At 40.2% G+C, this 27,442-nt stretch overlaps 1 pseudogene across 1 annotated transcript in view; it reads right to left on the bottom strand.

Moving 5' to 3' along the window:
• Nucleotides 1-27,442, bottom strand: part of LOC104609574 (uncharacterized) — a 72,079-nt pseudogene that overhangs the window by 13,846 nt on the left and 30,791 nt on the right. The window contains exons 3-7 of the transcript XR_016083768.1: nt 913-982; nt 747-785; nt 472-589; nt 328-385; nt 76-140 (exon numbers count right to left, since the gene is read on the bottom strand). The product of XR_016083768.1 is annotated as an uncharacterized LOC104609574 (transcript). The remainder of the gene's footprint in view (nt 1-75; nt 141-327; nt 386-471; nt 590-746; nt 786-912; nt 983-27,442) is intronic.

The raw sequence follows: 27,442 nt of genomic DNA on the forward strand, positions 1-27,442 counted from the left end.
CATGAAAAGTTTTTTATCTAAAGCCTTTAAAATTAAATAAAAATAAAATGCTAAAGAAAATAGAAACTTTCCAACCTTCCATAAAATTCCTCAGCAAGCTCAACAGCAAAAGATAACCGGGATATATCTGCTTCACGGATCTAAACCAAGACACCATATACCAACAAAATTTTATATGTATAGCATATTAAATTGGGTTGCCATGCAAAGGTGTCTCAGAAAATAGAACTCCACAGAAGGGTTATACTCTATTCCCAAAGAAGAACAAATGAAAAAAAAAAAAAAAGAATCCTTAAATTCAAAAAAGTTACAGTCTAGAGGACAAACCGTCTCAGGTAGGTTATAGATAAGCAAAGAACTCATAATGGTTGCCAGAGCAAAGATCCTATCAAGGAAAAATTAGGAAAGGCAGCATAGGAAAAGTTGTAAATATGCAAGACAGCACATGATACTAATGTCTCCAATTATTACCTATCACCATATACATTAGATGTCCCCACACTTTCAAAACCTTCTGTATCAAGGTAAAGCACAGATGTTTTCACTCCATCTTTATCCAATTCTAATGGGGTTCCCCATACCCATATCCCTGCAAGAAAGAAAAGCATATGTCAATGATTGTAGTCAAAACTGCACCTAAGTGCATAACTTGGATCCATGTTATACAACAACCATGAAACCAGAGTATGGCATCAGTCCGTTGAGGGAGCAATTGAGTGCATGAGAGAGAAAGAAATAAGATTAACCTTTTGTTTTGGTATCACGCATGTGACCAACACCAAATCCTGTAAAGAAATTGAAGATTACAAAAGTTTTAGTTTAAGGAAACGAGCTTATAAAGAAACACCATCTAATGAGAATACCAGGTTGCAATACACAAAATAAGCTAAACTGTTAATAGGAAAAACAGACCTTCATAACACGAGAGGGAGAGAAGTTGATTAAGAAGAAAGGATTTTCCTGAGCGGTATGGACCAATCACCTAAGATGGCAACCATGAAGATAAGTCAGAAGGGGGATTAATAATTCTTGCCAAGTAATGAAACGCAGGTTGGCAATGAATAATGACTTGAACCACTAGTCATCATGCAGAATATAGATTTAATATTTAGAGGAATTCTTCTTCCTTCTCCTTTATTCTTCTTTTGAATCTCTAACCTAGTAATTCCTTGTTTGTTAATACATGAAAGCTTGTGGTGGTTTTTAATTTCCAAGTGCACTGGACCTTTTCCTATCTTATTGGCTGGTTTCTTCTTTTCTCCACTGGTCATTTTATTTTGGCTTCCACTATCTGGGACTTTTCTTTTCTTTGTTTTAATGCACATGGACACTACCAAGGCAAAAATTTTATGGTGTATTTAGGAAGACAAAAATGCTAGAACCTTCAAAAAAAAAGTGAGCAACAAAGATTCTATGGTAGAAAATGCACCTATCAAGGTGGTGCATTGGGTGAAGTCTTTATTGGTTTTTAAGGACTTCTCCATTGATGATATCATAAGGAATTGGAAGGTGAAAGCTGAACCACTGTAGTCGAAGTAGCAGGGAAGAGGAGAAGAAGAAGAGATGCTGAAAATGTCAAACTGTACTAGCCAGTCGACCAGTTCTTTATTTATAGATGAATATAGTACAAGGTACAAGAAATTACTGGGATGCCCCTGATTAGTGATGGGACACCCAGATGACTTAAATCATTAAACAGGGTTAGGCCCATTAACACTAGCCCAGTTACAAGATAAGTTAAACATAAGAATGGGCTAATAAGAACTCTTATCAGCCGAACATCACTCTAACATTCTAACACTCCCCCTCAAGCTAAGCATAGATATCAATCATGTTTAGCTTGCCAAGTATGTCCCTGAACTTCGTTGATGCCAGCCCTTTAGTTAATACATCTGCAATCTGCATCTCTGATGGAGTATAAGGCACACAGAGTTCTCCTGAAATAATTCTCTCTCTGACAAAGTGTCGATCAATTTCAATATGTTTTGTCCTGTCATGCAGCACAGGATTGTTGGCAATGTTGATAGCAGCTTTATTATCACAATACAGCTTGAGAGGACCCTCTGTCTTGATACCAAGCTCATTAAGGAGAGTCCTGAGCCATAAGAGTTCAGCAACCCTGTGTGCCATAGCCCGGTATTCTGCTTCTGCACTTGATCTAGCCACAACATTCTGCTTCTTACTACGCCATGTGACTAGGTTTCCTCCCAAGAATGTACAGTAACCTGAGGTTGATTTTCTGTCTCCAACAGACCCAGCCCAATCAGCATCAGTGTAGGCTTCAATTTCAAGTCTGCTGTTTTTTCTGAATAAAATTCCTTTCCCTTGGCAAGTCTTCAAGTATCTGAGGATTCTTTCCACTGCTCTCATATGAGGGGTCTTTGGTGAGTGCATGAATTGACTGACAACATGCACTGCATAGGCAATGTCTGGCCGAGTAAGGGATAAGTATATCAGTTTTCCTACCAACTTTTGGTACCTTTCCTTATCACAGTATTCCTCACCCATTGATTCTTGTAATCCATGGCTTGGTTCTATTGGAGTGTCTGCTGGCCTACACCCCATCATGCCTGTTTCCTCTAGGAGATCTAGCACATACTTTCTTTGACATATGTAGATTCCTTCTCTTGATCTAGCAACTTCAATTCCAAGAAAGTATCTCAGATTTCCCAGGTCTTTGATCTCAAACTCTGAAGCTAAGAACTCCTTCAGCCTCTTCATCTCTCTCACATCATTTCCAGTAATCACCATATCATCCACATACACAATGAGTGCTGTAAGTTTGTCATCCTGTCTCCTTGTAAACAATGTATGATCTGCACTGCTCTGAGTGTACCCTACTTTCTTCATGGCCAAACAAAGTCTCTCAAACCATGCCCGGGGAGATTGCTTCAAACCATATAATGCTTTCCTTAGTTTACATACCTTCTTTCCAACATCATATCCAGGTGGGGGTTCCATGAATACCTCTTCATGAAGATCACCATTTAGGAAGGCATTCTTCACATCCAGCTGATGAAGTTCCCAAGAGAATTTTGCTGCTAGTGATAGTAGAACCCTGATTGTGTTGAGCTTTGCTACTGGGGCAAAGGTTTCCTTGTAGTCAATTCCTTCCTTTTGTGTAAACCCCTTTGCCACGAGTCTGGCCTTGTACCTCTCAACTGACCCATCTTCCCTGTGCTTTACTGTGAATACCCACTTGCACCCAACAGTGCCTTTCCCTTCTGGCAGGTCCACCAATTCCCATGTCCTTGCTTTCATTAGGGCTTTCATCTCCTCATTCATGGCTTCTTTCCACCTTGGATCAGATGCCGCCTCTGAATACTTGGAAGGGACACATACAGAGGAAAGAGCAGACACAAAGGAATGATAGGCAGGGGATAAGTGTGAGTAAAAAACATAATCGGCTATGGGATGCCGAGTGGTACAAGAACGAACAGGCTTACGGAGAGCAATAGGAAGATCCAAATCTGAATTGAGTGAATTAGAATTACCTTGGATTGCAAAGACAGATTGATCTGAGTTCAACTGGTTGTAATCATGAGGTTGAGGGGCCTTCTTCCTTCTACTGTATGTAAGTATCTCTTTCTCTTGTTTATTGGAACCTTCAGAAGTATCAGCCGAATCTGGAGAAGCAACTGGCACAGTGGAAGTCTCACTAGGTTGACCCGGAATGTTATAGCTAGTAGTAGTGGAAGGTGCTGAAATGGGAACAAAAAGGAAGGGAGAATGAGAATCCTCTTCCAACCCACTACTCTCCCCCTGAAGAGGATTCTGAGAAGACTCGAAATAGGGTTGAAACTCAAAAAAGACTACATCCCTGGTGACATATTTTTTCTTGGAGACAGGATCATAACACTTATACCCCTTCTGCGTAGGAGAGTACCCCAAAAATATTCCCTTTGTAGCCTTAGGATCCAGCTTGGTCTTCTTTGGATCTTTCACATGTATGAAGCATGTACAACCAAAAACCCGCGGGGGAAGAGGAAATTCTGGAAGAGTGGGACACAAAACAGAGAAAGGGGTCTTCATACCCAGTACCTTAGATGGCATCCGATTTATCAGGTATGATGCAGTGAGAACAGCTTGAGACCAATATTGCTTGGGCACATTGTGCTGGAAAAGAAGGGCTCGAGCTGTCTCCAATAGATGTCTGTTCTTGCGCTCAGCGACCCCATTTTACTGAGGGGTGTAAGCACACGATGATTGATGTAACATGCCTGCATCTTCCATGAATGAGTTCAGGGATCTTTCAAAGTATTCAGCTGCATTGTCTGAACGGAATTGCTTGATCTTTTTATCAAATTGTGTTTCAACCATCTTGCAAAACATCATAGTTATCCGGGGAACTTCTTCACGTCCTTTCAATAGATAAATCCAAGTGCACCGAGAATAATGGTCAATAAAACTGATGAAGTAACGGAAGCCATCAATGGAAACAATGGGTGAAGGACCCCAAACATCAGAATGAACCAAGTCAAAAGGGGCTTGAATTTCATTACTAGAAATTGGATACATTGATCTACATTGTTTTGACATTTGACACACATCACAAATTAAACTTTGACTCGAAATGCCCTTACATAATTCGGGAAACAACATTGCTAAGGAAGAAAAGGACAAATGACCTAGCCTAGCATGCCACAAGTGCAGCCTAGCTATTGACTCCACACTCTCCGGACTAGTAGTAGAAGCTTGCATGGCTGAGCTGACATCTTCATCAAAGTAGTAGAGGCCCCCATACTCATGACCACTCCCAATCGTTCTCCTCGTCAATCTGTCCTGGAAGACACAATGAGAAGGAAAGAAAGTTATACTACAGTTCAAGTTTTTTGTAAGCTTTGAAACAGACAACAGATTTGAGGTAAGACTAGGAACATGTAGGACTGATTTAAGAGAGAGATCCTTGCTTAGGTCAACCACCCCCTTTCCAGAGATGGTGGAGAGGGACCCATCAGCTACTCTCATCTTATCCTGGCCAGACAACAAATGATATGTGGAGAATAAGGAGGACATATGTGTCATATGGTCAGTGGCTCCGGAATCAATCACCCAAGAGGTAGAACTAATGGAACTAGATGCACTAAATGCAGAGGCTGTACCTGATTTGGCAAGAGAGGTGGAAGCTAAAGAATTGTTCTTCAAACGGGCTAATGCCCGACTGAGAATCTCTACCTCACTAGCTGTGAAGTCCAAAGTACTTGGTCCAGAGGAGTCGGCAGCCTACCTTGCGGTGGAAGATGACACTGTCTGAATACTCTGTGAGTTGTCACTACTGTTGTTGGTGGCAAGATTCCCACTTGCTGTGTGGCCCTTCTGTTGCCTTTTGTCCTTTCTCAGAGCAGCTGGCTTCAGATGAGGGTACAGGACCCAACATTTCTCCTTTGTGTGTTTCTCACCACCACAATGTGTACACTTGAGGGACTTCTTGTCTGAAAATCTATTCCCCTTAGTGGAGACTAAGGCTGAATGCTCTCCAGGTTGTTCTGTTGACTATGACTGGGAGTCAACTTGCATCTCCTTTCTCCTTACTTCTTCATTCCTCACCAGGTAGTAGACATGGTGAAGCTCAGGTAATTCATCTCTCCCTAGAATCTGTGACCTTATACCTTCATATACAGGGTCAAGACCCGCCAGAAACTTGAAGGCTCTGCCCTCCTCAATCTGCTTATCATGCCTCCCCTTATCATTAGCATTTTCCCAATCCAAAATCAAATGGTGGTCAAGCTCTTCCCAGAGGCCTTCCAATGTTGCAAAGTAGGTTGCCACGGACATGTCTCCTTGCCTTAGGGCTGCAATGTCTTGGTTCAGCCTGTAGATTCTAGCATTGTTCTTTTTCTGGCCATATGTCTTAGATACTTTCTCCCAAATTTTAGCAGCTGTGGGGAAGTGATGAACAGTTCTGGCCACCCTAGGAGTCATAGAGGCCAGCAACCAAGACATGACTGTGGCATTTTCCTTACGCCACACGGTGTATTCAGGACTGCCAATTTCTGGTTGTTTCTTGTCTCCATCCAAATAGCCAGTGAGGTCACGAGAGGTAATAAACAGTCTTGCTGAGACAGACCACTCTCTAAAGTTATACTCATCCAATAGCACACTTGTAATCTGCAAGCTATGCAGATTAGGGTTCTCCAGGTTTGAAGACCTTATAAGAGGTCTGTTATCTTTAGAAGAAACTTCACTGGATAATGATGACATCCTAACTTCGGTCAAGGAGTTGTTTACAGTACTGTTGGTGGTTCTGGTTAGGGCTGGCCGAAGTAGTCACAGAGTTCACAGTGCTGATAGCACACAGATAGGCTTCACCTCAGAGTTCACAGTGCTGGTAGCACACCGGATAGGCTTCACTTGGACTAAACCAGTTCGGGTACAGCAGCAAGAAAAAAAATTCTGTAACTGAACCAGTTCACAGAGCTGGAGTAGGGCTGGTAACCGACCTGGAAATGATCAGTAACTGAAGTCGCCACAGTCTTGTAAAGGTTTTTCTGAACCAGTTCTGATGCAGGTTCTGATTAGCTGAAGTAACCTCAGCAGGTCCTGACAGCTCGCAACACAGTTTCAGACTTGTCGAGACTGTCACAGTTCTGAAGCAGCTCTGTTACAGCAGCAAAAAGTGTTCTGGGCTGGTAACCGACCTGTGCTATGTAGACTCCACTTTGCACTTCGAGTACTGCTACTGTAAAGGGAGTTCCCCTCCTTACAGACAACACTAGGACTGCTGAAATCAGTCCTCAACTAGGTCTGTCCTATACAGACCTCTTCTTAGCAGCCGAATAGCTGCTAACTACTAGAAACTAGTAGGACTCCAGCTTCAGGGTCTTACCTCCCTTGCGCCCTACAACCAAGGGAAACCCTAGGTCGAACCTTGTGTTGTTCTCCTGCAACCCTAGGGTTTCACAGCAGCAACCCAGATAAAAAAAAAGGTGAACTACAGCAAGAAAGATGAGATGGCGTCGGCAGTAACCAGGAAAGTGCTCAATGCTCTGATACCATGAAAGCTGAACCACTGTAGTCGAAGTAGCAGAGAAGAGGAGAAGAAGAAGAGATGCTGAAAATGTCGAACTGTACTAGCCAGTCGACCAGTTCTTTATTTATAGATGAATATAGTACAAGGTACAAGAAATTACTGGGATGCCCCTGATTAGTGATGGGACACCCAGATGACTTAAATCATTAAACAGGATTAGGCCCATTAACACTAGCCCAGTTACAAGATAAGTTAAACATAAGAATGGGCTAATAAGAACTCTTATCAGCCGAACATCACTCTAACATTCTAACAGAAGGCAGTGTTGAGTTCTTTTGGTAATCCAGGTCCTTCCAGCATAGGTGGAGTGACAAGAGATGGTGAAGAGAAGGTTTTGGCATTATATTCTGAGCCTATCAGAGGTGACTCTCTAAGAACTTTAAGTGTTAGCACTCCAACAAGGGTTAATATTGGCAAAACAACTACTTCTCCAACAGATTGAAGTGGAGGGAGACTCAAACTTGTTATAAGGTGGTAGCAAACAGGTAGTACAGGGTAAGGGTGAGCAATTGAGCATTGTTCAGTTAAAACTGAAAATTTCAGTTTCTGTTTTTTTTTTATTTTTGGTTTGGTTATTTTAGTTTTATGCTAATTCAGTTTCAACTTTGGTTTTTAGGTTTTAAAATTTAGTTAACCAAAACAACCGAATTTATATATAATATATAATATATAATACATGTAATATTTTATATTATATATTAATATATGTTATATAATATATTAATATACATTATATATTATAATATATATTATATAAAATTCCGTTTTATCTGAAAAAACAAACCAAAAGTTTTGGTTTGGTTATTTCAGTTTTCTCCAAAAATTTGTTTTATTCAGTTCAATAAACAGAATATTCACCCCTAGTATTGGGGGCTTGGATCCATAGGAAGGCCATCAAGGGAGATTAGATGTCTTTCAAGGGAGTTGGGTGCAACTGTTAGAAGGGTGGAAAGATCAGAAAATGGTTTGGCAGATACTTTGGCCAAACAAGGGATAAACAGGGGTGAACTCTTGTGGGCTGAATTGTAACAGTGAAGTCCTTTAGGGGGTGAGATTCCCTATCTTTTGGGGACCAGACCCATGTACTCACTTATTTTAATTTAATTAATGAAAGTCACCATTTCCTATCAAAAAATAATATGCTACTTTTCTTTGAGGGGGAATGTGTTAAAAGAATGATATGCTACTTTTGTTTTCTTTTATTTTCTGTTTATGGGCCTATTTTTCTTTTATTATGTTATTGTCCATAAACTGCTGTCGTCTTATTTACGAGGGGCAAATATGTAATTATTTTCTTCTTAATAATAAAGTATAAAAAGAGTAGGGACTCAATTGAGCTCTATGAACTGTTCTCCCTTATTCTCCTTGTTTCTTCTTCTCCCCTTTTCCCTCCTTACCTCCCTCTTTTCTCTGCACAAAATACACAGAATTCTTTAACTAGACTTGTCTTTTGGACTCTGTCAACTATAAGTTTAGAGAATTCTCAATTGATAATGTGGTTAAAGGATGGCATCATGTAGGAGATTATTCATAACATGTCTTAGTCTCCAGCTCCAATGGGAAAAATCAAGCTAAACTTTGATGATCTCTCTTTAGGAAATCAAAGGAAACTAGGCATTGGGAAGGTTTCCACCCCTAGTGGCCATAGAGGAGTCATTTTGTTGGCTTGTTCTGGCCCAATTGGTAAGAGGAATTCAAGTAATGAAGCTATTTTGTCACCCTCGGAGATTGAGACTGATGTATTCACTTGTGTTCTCATTTGTGGAGGAAGCAGATCTATAGGGGGCAATGAGATGGATGAGAGATGGAGATGAGGATCCATAGTTGTCGCAACACTACACAGGGAGAGCAGATCTCTTGTTACTGGTGTGAACACCTTGTTCCGCTGGAGACACAGAATAATCAATTCATTTTCTAATCTTTTGGATGGATGGGAAGTTAATAGGAGATAAATGTATTAGGGAGCAGCCCTTCAAGGTTGTTCATGGTTGTGCTTCACTTTCTCAAATAAGGAGTGAGGGTTGACAATTTGATCAGTCATCCCTAGGGATGTCAATGAATCAGGTTCGGTACCATTTTGGCTCAATCCAAACCCAACCCAAAATCACTCCAACCCGATCCTGGCCAGGCCCAACAAAGTGGAATAGGACTGCAAAACCCAACCTACCCCTTTCCATAAGCAAACCATTATTCTTAGAGAAGGCTATGTTTACAATACCCCTTTAGATTTCCCGCATCCCCAAGGAAGACACACTTCTTCGCCTTAGGGTCCAGCTTTAAGCAGTGAGGACCAAGAACATGGACAAAGCATACACATCCAAAAACCTTTAGAGGAATATGGAACATCACCCCCTCAGGAAAAAGAAGGCTGAACGGAGTGTTGTATCCAAGAACACAAGAAGGCACCCGATTAATCAAGAAAAGTGTTGTAAGAACTGCATCACCCCAAAAAACGAACTAGAACCTTAGAGCTCAACATCATGCTTTTTGCTACTTCCACAATATGTTTGCTCTTCCTTTCTGCTACACCATTTTGCTGTGGAATGTATGGACAACTGCTCTGATGAACTACCCCATGCTCCAATAGGTATGATGCCAGCTTTTTTTCAAAGTAGTCTCTAGCATTATCTGATCTAAACACTTTCTCCTGTACCCCAAACTGTGCCAGCACCATCTGATAGAACTATTGAACCAAAGACAGTACCTCATCATGGGATCTCATCAAATATATCCAAGAGTATTGAGAATAATCATCCATAAACAGATGAAAATACTGATAGCCACCCATAGAGGAAATATGGTATGGCCCCCATACATCAATATGAACAATATCAAAAACAGAAGAACATCTTTTATTGCTTGCTTTAAAGGAATGTCTACAATGTTTTCCAAGTTGGCAACCCTCACACTCCAAGCTGAACAAACTGACAGACAAATAATTTTGGAAACAAAAAACGCAAAGAAGCAAAAGACAAATGCCCTAACTGATTATGCCAAAGCATAATCTGACCCACTGACTCTAACTCAATATTCCCGCTGACATGATGACTTTGATGACTGAGAAGCACATCAAAAAGATAAATTTCATTCACCTCACAACCACTCCCAATCATCATCTTTGATTCCAAACCCTACAAAAGACAATGATTAGGAGAAAAATCACTAAAGAGTTCAAATTCTTTGTCAAGTTACTAACGGTTAAAAGATTAGTGCTCAGTCTAGGAACATGAAGGATAGAAGGTAGGGTAATGGTATCGGTTATTGTTGAATATGTTAGTCTTTTATTTAGTTTAGTGCTGCAGGGGTACATATGTAAAATTACATTCTTTTATTTTAAAATGAGTCACCCTAATATAAATAACAAAAAGGCTGGCACCACTAGCAGTAGTTTTGACTCCAAAACTTTTCTCTCTTCTCCCTTCTCTTCTCTCACTGTTTTGATACCCTACTGTGTGTTTACCAAGAAAACATGGTATCAGAGCGATAGATAAGGGTTTAGGAGCAGTACAAGCAGTTTATTTTTTCTTCCTCCAGTTTTTTTACTATCCTCTTTTGTCTATTGTGGATCAAATCCAAAGAAAAGGCACATCTGGTTGACGTGAGAAGACTTGCTGTGTAGTTCTTCCCCTTCCCTCTTGGCCGTGGGCCCAGAAAACACCAAGGGAAGGGAAGCCAAATGCTGTGGAGGGTATTCCCAATTTTTTTTTCTCAACTTTTTGGATCGATTGATCCTTTTGTACCCAAGTGAGTGGGTTATGTAGGTCTACTAACCTGTAACTACTGCAAAAGTGTTTCTTCTCAGCCTATGTGGATCAAGTGATCCTTCTTTGTGCCCTGAAAGGTGAGTTGTTCAGGTCTGCATGTTCTGTAACTGCTGTGACAGCAGTTTTTTCTTTTAATTCCTATTAAACTACAGTGGTCGTGTGGTAAAAAAATGATAAATTATTGCTTGAAGGGACTGGTCAGATCTGATACTGATATGTTTTCATCTGAATTGGCTCAGTAGTGTGGTAATCTGAGAACTAGTGATGTTGTGTGGTCAGATTTGATTATGCTCTGTGAGAACAAGATCTATTTTGTGCCTAGAACTGTGACTGGACTAAGTTTTAATATCTTGACTGAACTGAGAGCTAGTACCTTGACTGAATTGTGATTGAACTGAGAACAAGTACCACGTCTTCTGAGGATTCTGGTATATCTGGTGTGACCTCTAGTCAGAATGGAATGAGTGGAGGTTTTGACATAAGTTTTCCCATGGTTGTGATTCCCTTTGATGGTCTAAATTACCTAGAATGGTCAAGGGGAATCAAGTTTTACATAACTGCAAGGGGGAAAGTGGGGTATATCAATGGTAGAGTTACAGAACCACAGTCTAGAGGTGTAGAACATGATAGGTGGGATCAGGAAAACAACATGGTGATGTCATGGCTGTTATTATACATGCTACCAGAAGTGAGAAAGACCTTCGTGTGGGCAGGCAGAAACAGCTCATGAGATATGGGAGCAAGACAAATCTACATATTCAGAACAACGACATTATGCTAAAATATATCAGCTACAGGCTGCCTCCTCAACTTGTAAGCAGGGGAGAGGAGTCTCTCTGTCTACTATTCAAATTCGACCTCTATTTGGAAAGAATTAGATCATTATCAGAGCATAGACTGGAAATGTGATGAAGATGCTAAAGCCTACAAGTCTTTGGTTTCCCAGCAATGGGCTTTTGCCTTCCTCTTAGGGCTGAATTCTACATATGAGTCCATCAGGGTTCAGATATTGGAGAGTAAAGATCTCCCATCAGTGCAAGAAGTGTATGCCCTAGTACAGATTGCATTAGTAGCCAAAGGGAGTGTTGTTATAAGAGGTGGCAATTCCTTTAAGAAGAGTAACTTCAAGAAGAAAGTTGATGACAAGGATAAACTATGGTGCACTTATTATCAGAAGTCTAGACACACTCGGGATACATGTTGGGAACTTCGTGGGAAGCCAAAGTGGGCCGAGGAGCTGAGTAAAATATCTGACCAGAATAAGAAGTTGTGACAATAAGGTTAGAAGAAGGTTAGTGCAGCAAACTTGGCCTCTCAGGAGCCTCAATCATCTAACACTACCATGAGCCCTTCTGTGACCATTTGGAGCTGTATGGGAGGGCAATCCACCATATGGATTCTGCTTCTCCCCCCTCAACTTCCTTTGCATCTACATCAGGTAATGGTAATTCTGCCACAACTTTCCATGTGTCCTCTCATCCCTTAGACTCCCCTTGGATAATAGATTCTGGAGCCTCAAACCATATGACGGGTAAATCAAATTGTTTTCAATCTTATCACCTGTTACCTAGTAGGGACAAGGAGAGACTTGCTAATGGTTCTTTGTCAACCATAGCTGGTCAAGGAACCATCTTCCATCCTCTTAGACTCACCCTTTCTGATGTTCTACATGTTCCAAAACTACCTATAAATTTGTTCTCTGTTAGTAGTATAACAAATTCGGTAAACTGCTTAGTAACCTTTTTCCCTTCTTGTGTGATATAGGATTTGGCCTCAGGAAAGATGATTGGTAGAGAACGTATGGTGGATGATCTTTACATGCTGGAGAATAAAGCTAGTCTTGCGGCTATTGAGTCCAAGAGTCTGTCTAGTAAGAGTCAAGTCTATTTATCGCATAGTCGTTTGGGTCATTTATCTTTTGAGTCGTTAAAAGTTTTGTTTCTAAATTTGTTTAAATCAGTGTCAATGTCTAAACTCACATGTCAAACTTGTCAGTTGAGCAAACATTGTAGAAATCATTTTACTTCAAGGAATAATAAATCTGATTTTCCTTTCCATGTTGTTTATTCTGATGTTTGGGGCCCTGTTTCTTTATCATCCAAGACTAGCTATAAGTATTTCATTACGCTTATTGATGACTACTCCCTATATACATGGGTGTATCCTATGCGGTCCAAAGATGAAGTACCCAAAATTATTAAAGATTTCCAATGCTTGATATTCACTCAATTTCAAACGAAGATATAGATTTTTCAATTAGACAATGCCAAAGAGTACTGTCATAGTGATCTCACGGAGTTTTTTGCTTCGCGTGGATCCATCCATCGTAGCTCTTATGCTAGAACCCCCCAACAGAATGGTGTTGTCGAAAGAAAAAACCGCCATCTCCTTGAAATTACTCGTAGGTTACTTATATACATGAATGCCCTTAAACGTTTTTGGTTGGATGTTGTGTTGTGTATTGCCTATCTTATCAACCGTGTGCCATCTCGCTTGTTAGGGTACAAGGCCCCTCATCAGCTCCTATTTCCCACGGCTCCCCTCCTTTCCATTCCTCTCTGTGTGTTTGGTTGTCGTTGTTTTGTTCAAGACCTGTCTCCTACTCGTGGTAAACTTGATCCCCATACCATTCCTTGTGTATTCTTGGGCTATCCTTCTTTTCAGAAGGGTTATTGGTGTTTTGACCCCATTTTCAGAAAATACTGTGTCTATGGACGTGTCTTTCTTTGAGACTAACCCCTTTTTCCCTATTTCTCCTCAATGGGAAAGTAAGGTGGAGGAGAAACGAGTTCAGGTTCTTCCCCCTCTACCTGACCCTCCTCCGTTCCATGTTTTTATTCGTCGTTGCAAGGGCCAGCCGAGTTCAAGAGCTGTGGAGCAACTTGAAGTTGTACCACCAACATCATTAGATTCATAGGGGACAGATCCTATCCAACCAGTACTCTTATTCCTATTGATGTTTATGATCCTCTTGTTATTGATACTTCATTTACTAATGACCTAGACATCCCTATTGAAAAAAGGAAGGGAGTTAGGTCTTGTCCCACCAAGCATCCTATTTCCCATTTTGTTTCCTATGAGAACATCTCACCCTCTTTTCGTGCTTTCCTTTCTTCCATTGATAGTGTCACTATCCCTAAAAATGTGGTAGAAGATCTCTTAGTACCTGAATGGACAAATACAATGAAAGGAGATAAATGCATTACATAAAAATGGTACGTGGGAGTTAGTGGATCTTCTTGAGGGTAAGGAACCAGTAGGGTGTAAGTGGGTGTTCATAGTGAAGCACAAGGTTGATGGCAACGTAGAAAGGTACAAGGCCAAGTTGGTGGCAAATGGCTTTACCCAAGTATATGGAGTAGATTATGCAAAGACTTTTGCTTTAGTAGCTAAGATGAACTCCATCAGATTTCTTCTCTTTCGCTGCAAATCTTGATTGGGATCTTCATCAGCTAGACATTAAAAATTCCTTCCTAAATGGAGATCTTGAGGAAGAGATGTACATGGTACAACCCCCTGGCTTTAGTGCCCAAGGCAAAGAGCAGAAAGTGTGCAGGTTAAAGAAGTCCTCGTATGGTCTAAAACAATCACCAAGAGCTTGGTTCAGTAAATTTCATCTGGCTATGCAACAGATTGGTTATAAATAATGTCAGACTGACCATATATTATTTGCTAAAAGGGGGAAAGGAAAGATTGCAGCCTTAATAGTGTATGTTGATGATAGTGATCATAGGTGACTGGAAAGTTGAAATTCAGAAGCTAAAGGACCTCTTAGCCACTCAATTAGAGGTGAAGGATCTTGGTCCCTTGCGATATTTCCTTGGAATTAAAGCAATGTTTTAAAAGTGCAAGGTGCAAAAAAGGTGCAGCGGTCAATTTGCGCCTGAGGCGCAAGGCACAAGGCGAGGCGCGTACCTTTTGAAGCAAGGCGCAAAAATACAAAAAATGCTAAAAAATAAAAAAAATGTCTGAAAATTCAAAACAAATGCCAAAAAATTCAAAAAAAAATCAAAAAATATTAAACATAATATTAATAAAAAATATAAGCTTAAATTTTAATATTTTAAAAAACCTGTTATCTAAAATTAAATTACATAAACATAAGATGTAAAGCATATTCAAATGAGAATTTAAAAATAAAATCAAACATATAAAACATTTTCAAGCATGTAAAACCTCTATTCTCTTTTTTCATTCAATTGCATTACTTCAAGTAGCTAATGTAATGTAAAACATATTACATTCCTGATTCTATGAGTCGCCTTTGTATCACATCCCTCAAGGCAAGCCCAAACAAGTCCATGTTATGTCTTAAATTCTTAGTTTTCACACAAAAAATAATGATTTTATAGTTTTAATTGCTTTTTAAGAAGACATTTTATTAGGATGAATGAATGAACAACATTACCAAATTAAGGGTCAAATTTTCAAAAGGCGCACGCCTAGGTTGAGGCGCAAGGCGCATCAGGCGCACACCTAGGCGCACCAAGCGTGCGCCTTTTGAAAAGGCTGTGACTAGGACCAAGGAGAGGCGCATACCCTGAAATGCACCTTGCCTGTGCGCTGCGCCTTTTAAATCACTGAATTGAAGTGCCCGCTCACAAAAGGGGATTTTCATTTCTCAAAGGAAATACATCCTAGATCTATTACAGGATTCAAGAAAACTAGGGGTTAAGCCAACCGACTCTCCCATTGATCCAAATCACAGACTGGGTGACTGTTGTGGTGAAATTATCAAGGATGTAAAGCAACTCCAGAGATTTGTGAGAAGTTCATGCATGCTCCTAAGACCACACACTTAGAGGCAGCCGAGAGAATCCTCAGATATCTAAAGAAGTTTCCAGGAGCCGATTTGCTATTCTAGAAGAATGGGCATTTGAAGATTGAAGTATATACAGATGCTAACCAGGCTAGATCAATTGATGATAGAAAGTCCACTAGTGGGTATTGTTCTTTTGTGGGAGGAAACCTAGTCACACGGAGACAGTGTTCTAAAAGGCGTGGGAGGTGTACGCCTAGAGGTGTGCCTCAAGGCGAGGCGCATGACAAAATTGCCTAGACCATTGAGGCGTACGCCTCAAATATAGAGGCATGGGTAGAGGCGTACGCTTCTAGGGAGGCGTACGCTTCTGGCACGCCTTTGGAAAGAGGTTTACACCTCCATGTGTGATGTATTTAAACATTTAACAAATTATTTGTTTTAATTTTTTTATGTTATAATTGGTGCGGCCACGATTGTATCATGGTCCCCATTGTATACAACTATTTTTTAAGTCTAAAAGAGGGGGAAATATCCCTCTGTGAAGTCTGAACTGCGAAACCTCTTGCTAAGTGCGAACTGCAAAGAAGCTCTACTCTGTTCCAACGTTCAACCTGCAACTTTGACTTCAAGAAATCTAGTCTGGTATGTGTTTTCTTTTTCTTTTCCTTTCTTCTTCTTCTTCTTCTTCTTCTTCTTCCACACTTTGCAACCTGCAACTTCGAGCAACCTGCAAGGCTGCAACTTCTTCTTCTTCTTCTTCTTCTTTCTTTATTCTTCTTTCTTCTTCTTCGAGCAACCTGAAATTTCTCAGATGTGATCTTATTTTTTTTTAATCTATTTTCAATTGCAATCGAACTATTGAAGAGTTGCTGCTGGGCCAACTGAGTAACCAACCAACCTGGGCGGCTATGAACGTGACAAAGCTACAATGGTTCTGTTTTTTTTTTTTTTGGGAAATAAGCTTCAACGGTTAGTAACATAGTACTTAGTGGTTATGTTCTTCATTTCTGTATTCTGTTGTTTCTTTGTTTATTTGTTTCTTTTTTTTTCTTGATTTTAGTAGTCTTGTTTCAGCCTTCTTGAACAAAGCTGCATGAATAAATTATGCAATCTGTTGATTATGTAATCTGTTGAACAAAGCTGCATGATTTTAGTAGTTATGTAATATGTTGATTCTGTTCTTCCTATTTTTTCTTCTTTTTTTTGAACACATTTAATGGACTGAATAGGCCAAGAGGCCCAAGACCCAACAGTTGGCTGTAGCTTCATCAGTTCAACCTTTTATTGATTTTGCTTCTTTCGAATTTGATAAATGATTTATTGATTTTGCTTGTGAATTGTAGAAACTTAATGTTTATGGTCTTATAGAAAGTAGAAATCTGAATTAAATGATAGAAATTATAATTGGTGAATTTTAACTAATACTCTTTTTTTTTAATTTAATTAGGTGCTGCAAAGCCTACAATTTGATATTTTGATCTCTTTGATCCCTATTTCATTTGTGTTATATATGTTTTTATGCTTAAAATATCTATTTTTTATTAATATACCCACTATAATTATAAAAAAAATACATACTTGAGGCTTACGCCTCCCGCATTTTGAACTACGTCTCACGCCTCCGAGTAGTGGAACGCTTCGCGTCACGCCTCCGCATTTTAAAACATGACGGAGAAGCAAGAAACAAAGTGTGGTGGCTAGGTCTAGTGCTGAAGTTGAGTATAGAGAAATGTCCCATGGGGTGGCTAAAGCTATGTGGATAGAAAATTTGTTGAGGGAACTAGGTTTTCCAGTTGATAGCCCCATGTCCTTGTATTGTGATAACAAGGCTGCCATCAACATTGCATCCAACCCAGTTCTTCATGATAGAACTAAACATATTGTGGTTGACAAACACTTTATCAGAGAGAAAATTGTTAATGGGGAAGTGTGCACCCCATATGTTAGTTCTAAGGAACAACTTGCAGACATATTTACAAAAGGCTTACATCACTGCGGCACGACGACTTATGTGTCCCAACTTGAGGGGGAGTGTTGAATATGTTAGTCTTTTCTTTAGGTTAGTGCCGCAGGGGCACATATGTAATTTTACCTTCTTTTATTTTAAAGTGAGTCACCCTAATATAAATAACAAAAAGGTCGGTGCCACCAGCAGTAGTTTTGACTCCAAAACTTTTCTATCTTCTCTCTTCTCTCTTCTCCTTTCTCTTCTCTCACTGTTCTAATACTCTACTGTGTGTTTACCAAGAAAACAATTATCTTGATAAACCCTGTTTTAGCAATGGAAACATGTGATCCATCGGATGTGGAATCTCTGCCAGAACAGAGGTGGTATGAGAAGAAGATGGTGGAAATGTTGGTCATATGTTCTGAGGCTCCTGAGTCTATAATCCAGGGAGGTCCCCCTTACTTGTAGTGGATGCATAATTTGCAAAGGCATGTGAACTACCTATATGTGCAAACGAAGTAGAATGGCTACCTCTTGATCCACTTGCACCTTGTTGTCCACTTGATAATAAGTTGGAACTGGTTGTATCCCTCTGATTCAAAAACTGCCCATATCTCTCCAATTCGGCCCTCACTGCAGCTGCTGCAACAGACTCTAAAGACGTTATAGTAGGTGGTCCTGATAAATCACTAGTCACTGCCATATTCACATTTCCCTTCTTGTTTCTGAGTCGGCTCAGTATAAGGTGTGGGTAAAGCTTCTAACAGATATCTCTAGTATGTTTAGGTTTCTTATAGTAGTCACAGGTCAGATCCTTCTTGTCCTCCTTCCTTGGTTCATTTCCACCCTTATCCCCACTTAGCTTAGGCTTCACTGTGCTAGCCATAGATGACTGCTCAAGGCCTGGGTTCCTCATCATCACATTCCTCCTACTCTCCTCTCCAAACACAAAGGCATATGCCTGAGAGAGAGTTACATTGTCCCGGGAAAGAATATGTTGTCGTGCAATGTCATATTCAGGGTTAAGTCCTGCTAAAAACTCAAAAACCCTATTCTTCTCTACTAGTTTCTGATAAGTTGCTGCATCTTTACTACTTTCCCAAACCATAGTCTCTAAATGATCTATCTCCTGCCATAAGGTTTTGAGGGCTGAAAAATAAATGGCAACAAACTTATCTCCCTACCTAGTAGCAATCACTTGGTTTCTCAACTGGTAGCCTCTAGCAACATTTTCATTCTGTAAATAAATTTCTTCTACTCCATCACAAATCTCCTTAGCCATGTTAGCCCATAAAAAGTTCTTACTTGTATGGAGTAACATGGAATTGCACAGCCAAGTAACCACCATGCAGTTCTCCAATACCCACCAGGAGTAGTTAGTCTCAGGTTTTTTTTCTTCACCGGTGGCATACCCCAATTTCCCACAAGCTCCAATGGTCATCTTTGTAGATTATGACCATTCTAAGTAGCTTATACAATTCAACTTGACTATAGTGATGGTCCCAGCCCCAAAGATTCCCTTTTCCATAAGAGTAGGAAAAGAAAGAGAAGAGGTTGTTGCTCCCTCCACAGGCCTCCAAAAAGGCTGGACTTGAACCTCCCTCTTCAGAAAAACTCAAGAAACGCTAAAAAACCAGAGTACCACTTCATAGGTCAAAATTGAAGAGTCCTACTAAATCAGGATCTTCCCCTTTCTCCAATTCTTCCTGATTTTGGTGCTAAACCTTAGACCAGCTACAAGGGATTGCAAATCCACTAAAAACTCCAAAAATTGGGCTCACCTGAAGTCCTCAATCAGCCCTTTACCTCATCATGTATCGGCTGATCTAGGGCAACATGATGCAACATCTCAAACAATCTCTAAACTTGCTATGATACCAAGTAGAAAAGTTTAGAAGATCTGCTTAGATATAAAACATGTGTAAGAAAGAAGAAAGGAAAGAGAAAAGAAGGTTTATGCAGAGAAAAGATGAGAGAAATTGAAGAAAATGGGAGAAGCCAAAATTAAGTCTGGCCACCCCGTTCATTAGCTTATATACTCACAAATAAAAAACTGAATACAAAGACAAGTATGCCCTTAGTAAGTTGGCTACTTGTAAAATCTAAATAAACACTCTTAACTTAAACATAAACTTATGGGCCTTGGGCCCAATAACTCCCTAATTGTGCTATAAGTTAAAGTATTCATAAATAGGAAGAAGAAGAAGAAGAAGAAGAGGTTTAGTCGAAAGTCGATGGTGTGTTATTGTTCACACCCTGAAATCTTTTACTTAACATATTGAAGAAAATTACAAATGGGCTCTTGAATAAGCGCCCAAATACAAAACAAACATGAAAGGACATAAATGCCCTTACACTCTTAACACCCCCCCTCAAACTGAGCTTAAATATTTGTCATGCTCAGCTTGTTCAAATTGTTGTCAAGCTTTGATTTGGAGACACCTTTAGTAAGACAATCATCCAATTGATCTTCAAACCTCACAGTAGGTAAACAAATCTCTCCATTGACAACTCTTTCTCTAATGAAATGTCGATCAACCTCTATATGCTTTGTACCATCATGTTGAACAGGATTGTGGGCTATGTTTATGGCAGCTTAATTGTCACAATATAATATCATTGGAGTATCAATCTACACTCCCATTTCTATCAACAAGTTCTTCAACCATAACAATTCAGAAACTCCATAAACCATAGCTCTATACTCTACCTCTGCACTGGATCGAGCCACGACTGATTGTTTCTTACTCCTCCAAGATACAATGTTACCACCCACCAAGGTACAATAGCCAAAAGTAGACTGCCATCAATAAAACCTGCCCAGTCAACATTAGAATAAGCCTCTACCTTTAGATGCCTATGATTAGAATACAACATCCCTTTTTCCTAGACATCCCTTCAAATAGGCAAGTATTCTATTCACTGCTTGCATATAAGATGATCTAGGCTTGTGCATATATTGCTAACCACACTCACAGCATAGGATATATCCGATCTAGTCAAACACAAGTAGAGAAGGCGACCTACAAGTCTTTGATACACAGGCTTGTCAGGAAGGACATCTCCATCATCAACTTCCAACTTATGATTAGGATCAATTGGAGTTTCAACTTCAAATAGGCAAGTATTCTATTCACTGCTTGCATATAAGATGATCTAGGCTTGTGCATATATTGCTAACCACACTCACAGCATAGGATATATCCGATCTAGTCAAACACAAGTAGAGAAGGCGACCTACAAGTCTTTGATACACAGGCTTGTCAGGAAGGACATCTCCATCATCAACTTCCAACTTATGATTAGGATCAATTGGAGTTTCAGCTGGTTTACAATCCAATTTCCCTACTTCCTGAAGCAGATCAAGGACATATTTCCTCTAAGAAATATAAATGCCCCTCTTTGACCTTGCAACCTCAATCCCTAAGACATATCGGAGATTTCCAAGATCCTTAATTCAAATTTAGTAGCAAGAAGAGACTTCAGTTCAGCAATTCCAAAGATATCATCCCATATGATAACAATATCATCAACATATACTATCAACATAGTCACTTTTCCATTTGCTCTCTTGATAAACAAGGTATAGTCAGCTTGAGATTAAGAGAAGCCAATTATTAAGATAGCTTTTCTGAAGCTATCAAACCAAGCTCTAGGGGATTGTTTAAGGCCATAAAGGGATTTCTTCAAACAGCAAACCTTTCCTTCACTCCAGGAGGAAGTTCCTGTAAACTTTTTCCTAAAGGTCACCGTTAAGGAAGGCATTCTTAACATCCATTTGATACAAAGGCCAAGAATAATGGGCAACAAAAGACATGATAACACGAATTGAATTCATCTTGGCTATTGGAGCAAAAGTTTCATGATTATCAATGTCGTAAGACTGAGTGTACCCTTTTGCCACAAACTGAGCTTTATACCTTTCAATTGATCCATCGAATTTATGCTTCACTGTGTAAACCCACTTACATCCAACAAGAACTTTGCCCACTAAAAGAGAAACAATTTCCTATGTCTGATTTTTCTCAAGCACCTCCATTTCCTTGTTCATAGCATCCTTCCAATGAAGGAATTGCACTACCTCAACAACACTGTGAGGGATAAAAACAGAAGTAATGGAAGAGATATAGGCATAATAAGAGGGAGATAAGGTATTACAAGAGACATAATTTGAGATAGGATATTTAGCACATGTCTTTTTTTCTTTACGAACCACAATAGGAAGGTTAAGAACAGAAACCACACTAAAAGGCTCAATAACAGGTTCAACACAAGCATCAGAAATAGGAAGAGGTTCAGAATCCAAATTACCTGAGTCCGGGAAGTCAGATTGTACTCAATCTCTAGAGTCATCCTCTTTTTCCATCTGACGAACCACCACGCGAACATGTAAGCCCTAAACTCCATTTCTGGATTTTTCATCAATTTTCATCCAAAAAATCCAAGAAAAATGTAAAACAGCTTCAAACCTCCATGAAAACTATATCAAAATTCCTCTAAAAACGAGACGCATCAACGGGCATCAAAAACACAAATGGATGCCACTAACTCTATGGGCTGCTGATGTCAACTGGCGGCATGCTGATGTCAGCAGGTTCGTTTGTCAGTCATGACCAGCAGTTGATGCTCTCCTTGATCTTCCAACACTTTGATACCAAGTTAAAGTATTCAAAAATAAGAAAAAAAAAAGAAGAGGTTTTGTCAAGAGTCAATGGTGTGCTACTATTCACACCCTGAAATCTTTTACTTAACATATTGAAGAAAATTACAAATGGGCCCTTAAATAGGCACCCAAATACAAAAAACATGAAAGGACATAAATGTCCTTACACTCTCAACACTATGTAAATAAAAACAAGTGATATCAGCCCAAAACTCAATAATCACTATGTCAACATGTTGGGATTGGTGCAGGTCAGTCTCAACTCAAACAAGTCAAACCCAGCGTGAAACCAAATCATGACTGACCCAAACCCAACCAGTTAGGGTTGGGTCAAGGTAGGTTTACCACTTAACCCGACCCACTGACATCCTTAGTCATCCCTTTTCCTATGCACTTAGATAGTGCTCATCTACTTTATTACAAATTCCTGGGACTCTATGCTCTAATGTGGACAAAAGGACAGCAGTGCAATGTAATTATGATCTTCCCACAATTAGATTGAAGGTTTTCCTACTAATAGCTGTAATGTCAAAGAAAGCCAGCCTCTGAGGTTTACTCTATGGGTTTCCTAGAAAAGGATCATACCATGCATAATTGGAAGGAGAAATAAATACAGAGAAGAGACAAGAAATGTCCGTTCTACCACCAATCAAAACAAGAGCAAAGATAAAAGGAAGTATTGTCAGTTCTTATTCAGTTCATTAAAGTCTCTATATTTGAAAATTTCCATTTGAGTTTTTTGTTTTTTTTTTTTTTTTTGATAAGTAACCAGTATATTTCATTAATAAAAAATCACCACACTGCTTGCCAAAAGAAGCAGAAGGCCAAAAGATACAACATAGCTCCAAAAAAATGGAGCTCTAATACAAATTAAGAACAAAATAAAAAACAGTTACAGATTACAGATCACAACTGGCCCTAGACAACCCCATTCCAGCTGTTCCTTTAACACCCGTCTTGCCAAATGCATCTGCCATCATATTAGCACTTCTAGGTGTCCAGTTGAATGAGGTATTCAAGGTAGCACCTATAGATTGTGCCTACCTCACCATCAGTCTAACCCACCAAGGTATTGATTCTTCAACCAACAAATAATAGTTTGACAGTCTCCTTCCACCTCTACATCTTTCATCCCCTTCAGCTTTATCAAATTTAAACCTTGGATTACAGCCATCACTTCATCCCTTAACAAATCCCCATGGTTAATTGTGCCTGAAAAACTGAGAACAATATTACCACCATGATCTCTCACCACTCCCCCCACACCCAAATCACCTGGAATTCTAAGACAGCAACCATCAAAATTAAAAATTAAGCTTACCAGCTGTTAGTGCAGTCCACGCAACCGACCTTTGTTTCCTTGTAGCTTTAAATCCAGCAATGAACCACTACCCCCTTAGGACATCATTGAAGGAAACACCTTTGAACTATTTACATATTATAGCCCAATGTGCCTCTAGGACTGTCGATGGGTCGATTCTATCCAACCAACCAAACCAGACCAAACCAATTATATTGGTTCTGGTTCTGTGATTTTGTCCCTATTTATAATTGGGTCAATCCTGGTTCTTGCTTGTTCCAAACCAACTCAGACCTGAACCAGCAAGGGACATGTCACACTGAGGGTATCTCTTAGATCACCACAGATTGATGCGAAGAAAGTGTAGAATCCACCTCTGTACTGGTTTAGTTGATGTATGACCTAACTGGGTCCCACATCGTGGCAGCATTTGCTCCATAACAAACCATGTTAGGAATATTTATTTGAGTCCATCCAACTGTGCAATTCTTATAATATTTGTTATAATTCGGCCTGCCTTTGAGTTCTGTTTGTTTGTTACCAGTAAAGAAGAAAGAAGAAGAAAGAAGGAAGAAAGAGAGAGAGAAAGGAGGAGAAAAGAAGAGAAGAAAAGTCTGGTTCGAATTAGGGAAAAAATCACTCTCCGATTCAGCCAGACATGTTTTTATATTATTAATATAATGGAAAAGACACAAGTGCCCTTTATTAAGTAAGAGACACTAGTTCTAACATCATATTATAGATCAGCAACCTCAACATCAGTATAAAGACAGAAATACCCCTACATTAACACTCCCCCTCAAGCTGGTGAGTATATATCATATAATCCTAGCTTGTTACATATGTAGTCCACTCTTCCCCGACTCAACCCTTTTGTAAATAAGTCTGCCCACTGGTTTCCCGTATTAACGTATGCAGTGTCTATCACTCCATTCAGCACCTTCTCTCTCACAAAGTGGCAGTCAACCTCAATGTGCTTGGTTCTTTCATGAAACACCGGATTAGAAGAAATATGAACTGCAGCCTGATTGTCACAATAGAGCTTCCTTGGAGTACTAATGTCGTACCCTATCTCCTGTAGAAGGTTTCTTAGCCACACTAATTCACAAGCAGTATGTGCCATAGCTCTATATTCTGCCTCTGCACTGCTTCTTGCCACGACTGTCTGCTTCTTACTTTTCCATGTCACCAGATTACCCCCCAGAAAAGTGCAATAACCTATGGTAGACCACCTAATCAGACATAGAACCGGCCCAGTCAGCATCAGTATACCCTTCTATTTCAAGTTTTCCACCACTTTTGTATATCAAACCACGACCGGGGGCTCCTTTTAAATACCTCACAATTCTTAGAACCACATTCCAACGAGGGGCATGAACTGACTTACCACACTAACCGCAAATGAAATGTCTGGCCGAGTAATGGTTAGGTAGTTCAGTTTACCTACAAGTCGCCGGTATCTGCCAGGATCTTCAAACACTTCACCCATATCACTGCTCAGCCTAGTATTCGTTTCCATAGGTGTCTCAGTTGGTTTAGCACCTAACAAACCTGTTTCTTCCAGCAAATCTAGCACATATTTCCTCTAACACAAATTAATACCATGCTTAGATCTTGCTACCTCTATGCCCAAGAAATATTTCAATTTACCAAGATCCTTTATCTGAAAATGTTCCTGTAGAAAAGTCTTCAACCTGTCAATGCCCATTTTATCATTCCCGGTAATAACAATATCATCTACATACACCACCAATAGTATTTTTCCTGCCGAAGAGTCATGACTGAAGACGGAATGATCAACTTGGCACTGTTTCATACCAAACTTCTTTACCACCTCACTGAACCTACCAAACTATGCTCGAGGAGACTGTTTAAGCCCATATATAGCCTTCTTTAGTCTGCATACCTTACCATCCTCCCCCTGAGCAACAAACCCTGGTGGTTGCTCCATGTAGACCTCCTCAAGCAAATCACCATGCAAAAAGGCATTTTTGATATCAAGCTGATATAGGGGCCAATCATACATAGCTGCAAGAGAGATCACAACACGAACCGACCCTATCTTAGCAACCGGGGAGAAGGTCTCTGTGTAGTCAATACCATAGGTATGGGAGTACCCTTTTGCAACCAATCGCTCTTTCAGGCGCTCAACACTACCATCAGGCAAATACTTAACGGTATAAACCCACTTACAACCGACGGCCTGCTTTCCATGAGGCAGAGCGGTGAGGTCCCAAGTATGAATATGACGTAGAGCTGAGAGCTCTTCTTCCATTGCACGGCACCACCCTGGAGAGGCAAGGGCTTCCTGGACATCCTTAGGGACAACCACTGAGGATAACACAGAGATAAACTGGCGATGGGAGGCGGAAAGGTGAGTAAGTGAAACATGATTAGAAATAGGATGAAGGGTGCAAGTGCATTTACTTTTCCGCAAGGCAATGGGAAGATCAAGATCAGATGCGAGATGCGGGCCTGGAGCCGGATCTATCGACGGTGGAGCCGGAGGAGTAGCAGCCGGTACACATGGGCGATGTGTATACACTTGACGAATAGGTGGGCGTTCAACAGGTGGTGGCACTGGAGGCAAGGACTTAGTCACGACTGGAACAAGGGGAAGAGGATCGGCAACTGGAAGTGGAAGAAGAGGAGGCGATGAGGAGGAAGAAGCATCACCGGACCCCAAGAAGAACGGAGTTGACTCAAAGAAGGTGACATCAGCACACAAAGGAACGGCAAGAACTAGGATGGTAACACTTATACCCTTTCTGGGTCCGGGAATAGCCAAGGAAGATGCACTTAAGGGATTGTGCATCTAACTTGTCGTTCCCGGGGCCCAGATTATGGACGAAGCAGACACACACAAATACCCGAGGAGAAAGCGGAAACGGAGACAAGGTGGGAAACAAGACATTAAATGGGGAATGACCATCAAGGATAGACGTGGGCATCCGATTAATCAAGAAACAAGAGGTAAGCACCGCGTCACTCCAAAAAAGTTTGGGAACATTCATGTGATCCATGAGGGATCGTGCTGTTTCTAAGAGATGGCGATTCTTTCTCTTAGCCACCCCATTTTGTTGTGGGGTATAAGTACATGAGGTCTGATGTATAATGCCATGTTGGTCCAAGTATTCTTGAAATGATGAAGATAAATATTCACGGCCATTATCAGAACGAAAAGTTTTAATGTGAACACCAAATTGATTGCGAATCTCAGCATAAAATTTCTGGAAGATGGTAAACAATTCACTTCTTTCTTTCATTAAATAGAGCCACGTCATCCTTGAAAAGTCATCAACAAGAATAACAAAATATCTATATCCATTGTATGACATCACTTTATAAGGACCCCAAACATCTGAGTGAATCAAAGAAAAAGGACTCAACACACAGTTATCAACCCTAGAACAAAAGGGAACACGATGGTGTTTCCCAAACTGACACGACTCACAATCTAAAACAGAAAGTTGACTCAACGAAAGAACCAAAGATTTAAAAACTTTCAGCGAAGGATGATCAAATCGACAGTGCCACTGGAGAGGAGAGATAGATGACTGGAGAGTTGTTGATGTTCTTCCACCACCATCAAGATAATACAGTCCACCGGCTTCATGCCCTCCACCAATCTTCATCCCCGTCTTGAGATCCTGAAAAACACACATAGAAGGGTAAAAGGTAATGGAACAATTAAGTGACTTGGTCAGCTTACTAACAAACATAAGACCAAACAAAAATTTAGGGACATACAAAACTAAGGACAGGGATACAGGGTCCAGGTCAACAGTACCAACACCACAAATGGAGAATGTGGAACCATTAGCAAGGGTAACAGATTGTGATGTTGAGCAATGAGAGAGGGAAGAAAACACACCTAGAGTTCTAGTCATGTGATCGGAGGCTCCAGAGTCAATAATCCAGGGATTGGGTGTGGATGCCAAACAAGCCATACCTGAGTGTGCGAAAGTAGCCGTG

Source organism: Nelumbo nucifera, chromosome 3 (genome assembly GCF_055504915.1).
Source record: "Nelumbo nucifera cultivar China Antique chromosome 3, China Antique-T2T, whole genome shotgun sequence".
Lineage (NCBI taxonomy): Eukaryota > Viridiplantae > Streptophyta > Magnoliopsida > Proteales > Nelumbonaceae > Nelumbo > Nelumbo nucifera.